Genomic DNA, 5898 nt, shown 5'->3' with positions numbered 1-5898 from the left:
CAAGTTTTCTTGGATCATCTGAATATCTTACCCATTGTATATTGTGCTCATATTTTCTTTCAAGTAGGGGGAAAAAAAAAAGACCCTATTATTCCTTTGCCAGTTAGGTATAGAGAAGGTAAGTATATGTGTACCCCTCCATTTCTATCCTCATCTCTGCTTTCTGTTCTTCTTTGTTATTGTTTTTAATCTTCTAGAAAACTATATTTTCTCCAGGAAAGGCAGGGTAAAAATGTGTCTGTCTTTGAGATTTTATGAATGATGAAGATGACAATGTTCTTAGGATCCCAAAATGTGTGATCTGGGTACTGATTTGTTTTTCATAATTTGTCAATCTATTTACATGAAAATTCCCCCAAACATATAAACACTGAGAGCTAGGGTTATTGTGGCTTTCATATATTGGAAGAAATTAAAAATACTCTCCTGTCTCCTGTATAGGTAAGTGTTTCAGCAGGTATCCTCTGGGTGAAGCAGACATGTTTAGGCTCTGCCTCTCTCATGGCAGGAGAATCCCAAAATGCACGTCAAAGGACTTCAGATCCAGCATCAGGTAGGAAGGCTTCTGCTTGCAATGAACGTACACAGTGCGCTCTTGCAAGGTCTCCATTTTATGAAAAAGTCAGATCTTGGTTTTGGTCTATAATTAATTCCACATCTTTTGTGACTTTTGATACATAGAAACTAATGTAAATTTTAACATGTACTGTCATGATTCATTTAATTATTTATAAAATAGTGGTCTGCCATAATTTTTTTTTTTTTTTTTTTTTTTTTTTACCTTGTAAAGGAAAATGAGGTGGAATATTTTACTGAGATTGGCTCAGGAAAATCTGAGTCAATAATTTTATTACCAAAAAGAAAAAGGGGATATTCACCTAGTTATACCAAAGACCTGAGACAGCTAACAAAAATTGAGAAGTTTAAACAAATAAAAATAAATAAGACAGTTGAAATAAGTGAGAAATACATATGCTCAATGTCCTAGTAATATTTGTGTAGAAGATTGTCAGGTTTGGTTGTAAGCATCCTTGCAGTTCAAGCAAAGAGACTATAGGCACAGTGTACATAATGCACATTCAGGTATTTGTTGACTTGATGGAGTGGCTGTTTCATGAATTATTAGCAGTTTTTAACAAAAGTTAATAATTACATCAAATACTTTTACATAGTGTTGGAACATCTCAAATATGGTGCATTCCATGATTTGTCCTCAGTAAGTGTTGAATGCAATATTGAATGTAAGAAACCAGCACTGTCTTTACAAAAGTTATTTTTCACATTAAAATATGAGACCTGTAGCCTAAAATTAATGGCTTCTCAAAACCAAGGATTTATCTAAGTTCCTAAAAGTTCATCTTTAAAAATAATTTTAAAGTAAAAATAAAATGTATAAAGCTAAATATAAAATATAAACCAATTGCAAGTTGCAAGTAGATTTTCTGTTTGCCTTTTCATACTGTTCACAGGGTTCTCAAGGGAAGAATACTAAAGTGGTTTGACATTCCCTTCTCCAGTGGATCATGTTTGTCAGAACTCTCCAGCATGACCTGTCCATCTTGGGTGGCACTGCAAAGAATGGCTCATAGTTGCTTTGAGTTAGACAAGGCTGTGATCCATGTGATAAGTTTGGTTAGTTTTCTATAATTGTGGTTTTCATTCTGTCTGCCTTCTGATGGATAAGGATAAGAGGCTTGGGAAAACTTCTTAATGGAAGGGACTGGCTGTGGGGGAGTTTGGTCATGCTCTGATGGGCAGGGCCATGCTCAGTAAATCTTTAATACAATTTCCTGTTGATGGGTGGGGACTGTGTTCCCTTCCTGTAGTTTGGCCAAACTATGGTAGGGATAATGTTGGTAAAGGCAAACTCCTTCAAAAAGATTTAAGCCAGCATGCCATGTCACAATTGGGAAAGGAGTATGTCAAGGCTGTATATTGTCACCCTGCTTATTTAACTTAAATGCAGAGTGCCTCATCCAAAATGCTGGGCTGGATGAAGAACAAGCTGGAATCAAGACTGCCAGGGGAAATATCAACAAACTCAGATATGCAGATGACACCGCCCTTATGGCAGAAAGCGAAGAGGAACCAAAGAACCGCTGATGAAAGTGAGAGAGGAGAGTGAAAAACCTGGCTTAAAACTCAACATTCAAAAAACTAAGATTATGGCTTCTGGTCCTATCACTTCATGACAAATAGATGGGGAAACAGTGGAAACAGTGACAAACTTTATTTTGGGGGCTCCAAAATCACTGCAGATGGTGACTGCAGCCATGAAATTAAAAGATGCTTGCTCTTAGAAGAAAAGCTATGACAAACCTAAACAGCATATTAAAAAGCAGAGACAAGAATCAAATAGAACCAAGATGGCAGACAAGACTAGACCTTGATCCTCAATCAGCAAGCAAAATGATAGACCCAGAGGTGCCATGACCATTCCAAGGCACTGTCAAAAGACCAAGGGGAAAAAAAAAAAAAAAAAGACCAAGGAGTGGGCAGTAGCCCAAATCCTGGAAATCACTTTTTCCCCAAAATAATTGGAATAATTCTCCCACTCATTAGCATATGAAATTACCCAGCCTATAAAAGCTAGCTGTGCCACATTTCGCAGCCACACTTACCCTCTGAAATGGCCCAAACTCTGTCTGTGGAGTGTGCTTCCCTCTGAATCTGAATAAATCCATTTCTTACCTATCACTTTGTCTCTTACTGAATTCTTTCTGCAATGAGACATCAAAAACCTGAGCTTTAACAGGTACCATGAAACCAGGTACTGTGGGTTTTGGCTGGGTTTGAGTCCGAGTCATGTGTGCTTGATTTCCAGACAGGGTTTTGGCTGGGTTCAAGTTCCAGCACATGGTTTCAAGTCCCAATCTGAAGCAAACAGTTTCAAAACCAGTCAACCCTAAAGGAAATCAATCCTCAATATTCAACAGAAGGACTGATGCTGAAGCTGAAGCTCCAATTCTTTGACCACCTGATGCAAAGAACTGACTCATTAGAAAAGACCCTGATGCTGGGAAAGATTGAGGGCAGGAAGAGAAGGGGATGACAGAGGATGAGATGGTTGGATGGCATCACTGACTCTATGGACATGAGTTTGAGCAGTCTCTGGGAGTTGGTGATGAACAAGGAGGCCTGGCATGCTTCAGTCCACTGGGTCACAAAGAGTCGGACATGACTGAGCAACTGAACTGAGATTTTCTTTTGCTGATTGTCTCCTCATTCTCAAATGGATTGAATATTTTGACTGAATCAAAATATTCAGTAATATCAATATATTAAAAAGACCTGATATTTCTCTGTCGTTAGGCAAAGCTTACTTGAAGTTGATAAACTAATTTTTATATGTATTGGCATGCTGTCTTCCTTTCATGAAATATTGCAATTTTTTATCTGGGTGACCTAAACTATCAGATAAAAGTGGAAAAGAAGAAAACAAGAGAGGACTTGAGGAAAATGAAAAGCTAACTGTCAGCGATGACATCTCAAAAGTATTCTCTATTTTCTGATCTCATTTGCTCTTAAAAAAAGTGGCTGGAACAATACCATGTGCCTGAGAACTCAGAGGCTGATAAGCTCCCATAAACTTGTGTTTTGGTTTCAACCTGTCCATTAACCAACCTGACACATGTAGGTAATCAACAATTATAGTCTTTCTCTATGAGAAATAGTTTCATTATCTCAGAAATTTTATTTCCATGTTTGTAGATGTGGGATTTAGTGAAGAAGCTAAATTTTCTTCCAAGTATAATATCCACATCATCCAGTAGAAGAATTCAGTTGTAGAAGTGGAATCACCAATACATGTGATCACAGACTGTTTGGAGAGGTCTGTATTCTAGAAACTGGGAACCTGTTTTTAAAGATTTTGTGATATTTAAGAATACCCCACTTGTGAGTTAGTTTACTTTTTCCTAACTCTAGTTCAATTGACTCCAAAAGCATTGAATGGTGACATCAATGACATCAATGCCCATTAAAGGGCATCTCAGAATTAATTGATCAAAAATTGGTAAACTAATTATATACAGATCCCTTCTAGTTTTTCTATTTAATTAGTGCTTGTTGAGGAAGAACTATGCTCAAAGCACCCTGCTTAGTGCTAGGAACAGGGGAGTGAAGAAAATGAAGCTGTAGGGCACATGGCCACATAGGCTTTTAACAAATAATTAGTTTATTGATTATTTAATTACAGTTGGGATAATAAGAGAAAATGCAGGGTGTTATGAAAATGTATAATAGAGTACTATGATAAAGTCTTGGGTCAAGGAGAGCTTTTTAAGACATAATATTAAAGGAGAATAGTAGAGCTCAAAGCTTTATCAAGGGAGGCCCCGGCAAGAGTGTCCCTTTCTTCAACCATTGTGAGAGGCACTTTGCTACTTTGATGTAGTTGGTGGGGTGGGGGTGGGGGGAAGTGGGACAAGAGTGCATGCCAACCTACTTTCCCAGGTTTTCTTCCAGATTCTTTCCTTCCAGCCTAGCAAGGAGAGAAAAAAAAAATCATATTCCTATATATTTCATAAATTTCCAGAATTTCAGCTCCCCCCAAGTAGAATGGCATTCAGCACATCAGGTACTACCCCAAAGTATTTGTTTCAGAGCCCTTGCCTTAAAGGGTGCTCATCCAATGATTATTGACTGAATGAGTTTTCCTACAAAATTTTGGATAATTCTGTCTACCAAATCATATAAGACAGGGCTATCAGATCCAAAGAAATTAAAGGATAGGACATTTTATTGATGCTGTTTAAACATTAGTATTGGAGAATGAGGAATGTGGCAAATCTTCTTTGGAAGACAATTATGATCTCATCCATCTAGTTTTCCTAATTTATACATCTATCCATAACTTGTTTGGTACGTATTAGCTCATGTGCATTTGGTCTCTCTAACTAGATTAACTAAATATATTTTAAATGCAGGGATCATATCTACCATTATTGTATCTAAAGTAGGACCAACTATCTATTGATGCACAGGCTTGGGAAGACTGAGAAAGTGACTTGAATGGTCCTTGACAGTTGAGACTTCTTTTTCCCTAGTTCTGCACTACTTTCTTTTTCTTAATCACATGAGATCAGAAATGAATTATCAGTCGGTTGCTATGTCTTCGTAAAAATCCTGAAAATGATGGAGCTGTGTGTGTCCAAGATGTTCATTTGCTAGTGTAAAATCCTGAAGCTCTCAGTTGCAAATGTCATCAATATGTATGAGTGGCCCAACTGTTGCTCCTACCTCCTACGTCCCTTCCTTCCTGGTGGGTGTCACCTTTTGAGAGTGCTACATCTGCCTTTGAACCCTTCTGGAGTAGATGGGATAGGGGGAAAATAAAGATGTGTGCTGTTGTTTTGCATTGTCAGATAGCAGGATTTTTGTGTGTGTGTATGTGAATCTTAGGAATGTACCAGTTTCCCTTTTTCTGGCTGCCTCTTTCTCTCTCAGTTCTTTCACCTCTTTCCCCCACCCCCATGTAAGTACACACTGCCTTTCTTTTTTAAAAAGCAAACAAATATGAGAATGGGAGGCAGGAATTTACTGTGGCAGATTTTTGAAAGAATACATTTCTCCACTTTCTTACTTGCTACACTCCAAAGACAGCCCACATACACAGATGTGACAACTTTTTTTGTAAAGCTAATTTGAGCGAATGCCTGTCTGGCAACTTACTCTGGGAATAGTTACACTTGCCCAAGCTGAAATTCTGCCTTTGTAGAGGTGACACTGATGGTGTATTATTACTGGATACTCAGAAAAAAGAGACACTAGGAGAAGAAAAAAAAATTTAAAAAATAAAATAAAATAAAAGACATGAAAGTGAAGTATACGTGGTTTTGTTTTTGAGGATCTCTGTTAATGGGACTAGAATAGAGGTGCTTGCCCAAATGTGACTCT

This window comes from Cervus canadensis, chromosome 23 (assembly GCF_019320065.1).
Source record: "Cervus canadensis isolate Bull #8, Minnesota chromosome 23, ASM1932006v1, whole genome shotgun sequence".
Lineage (NCBI taxonomy): Eukaryota > Metazoa > Chordata > Mammalia > Artiodactyla > Cervidae > Cervus > Cervus canadensis.
This window is presented reverse-complemented; position numbering follows the sequence as displayed.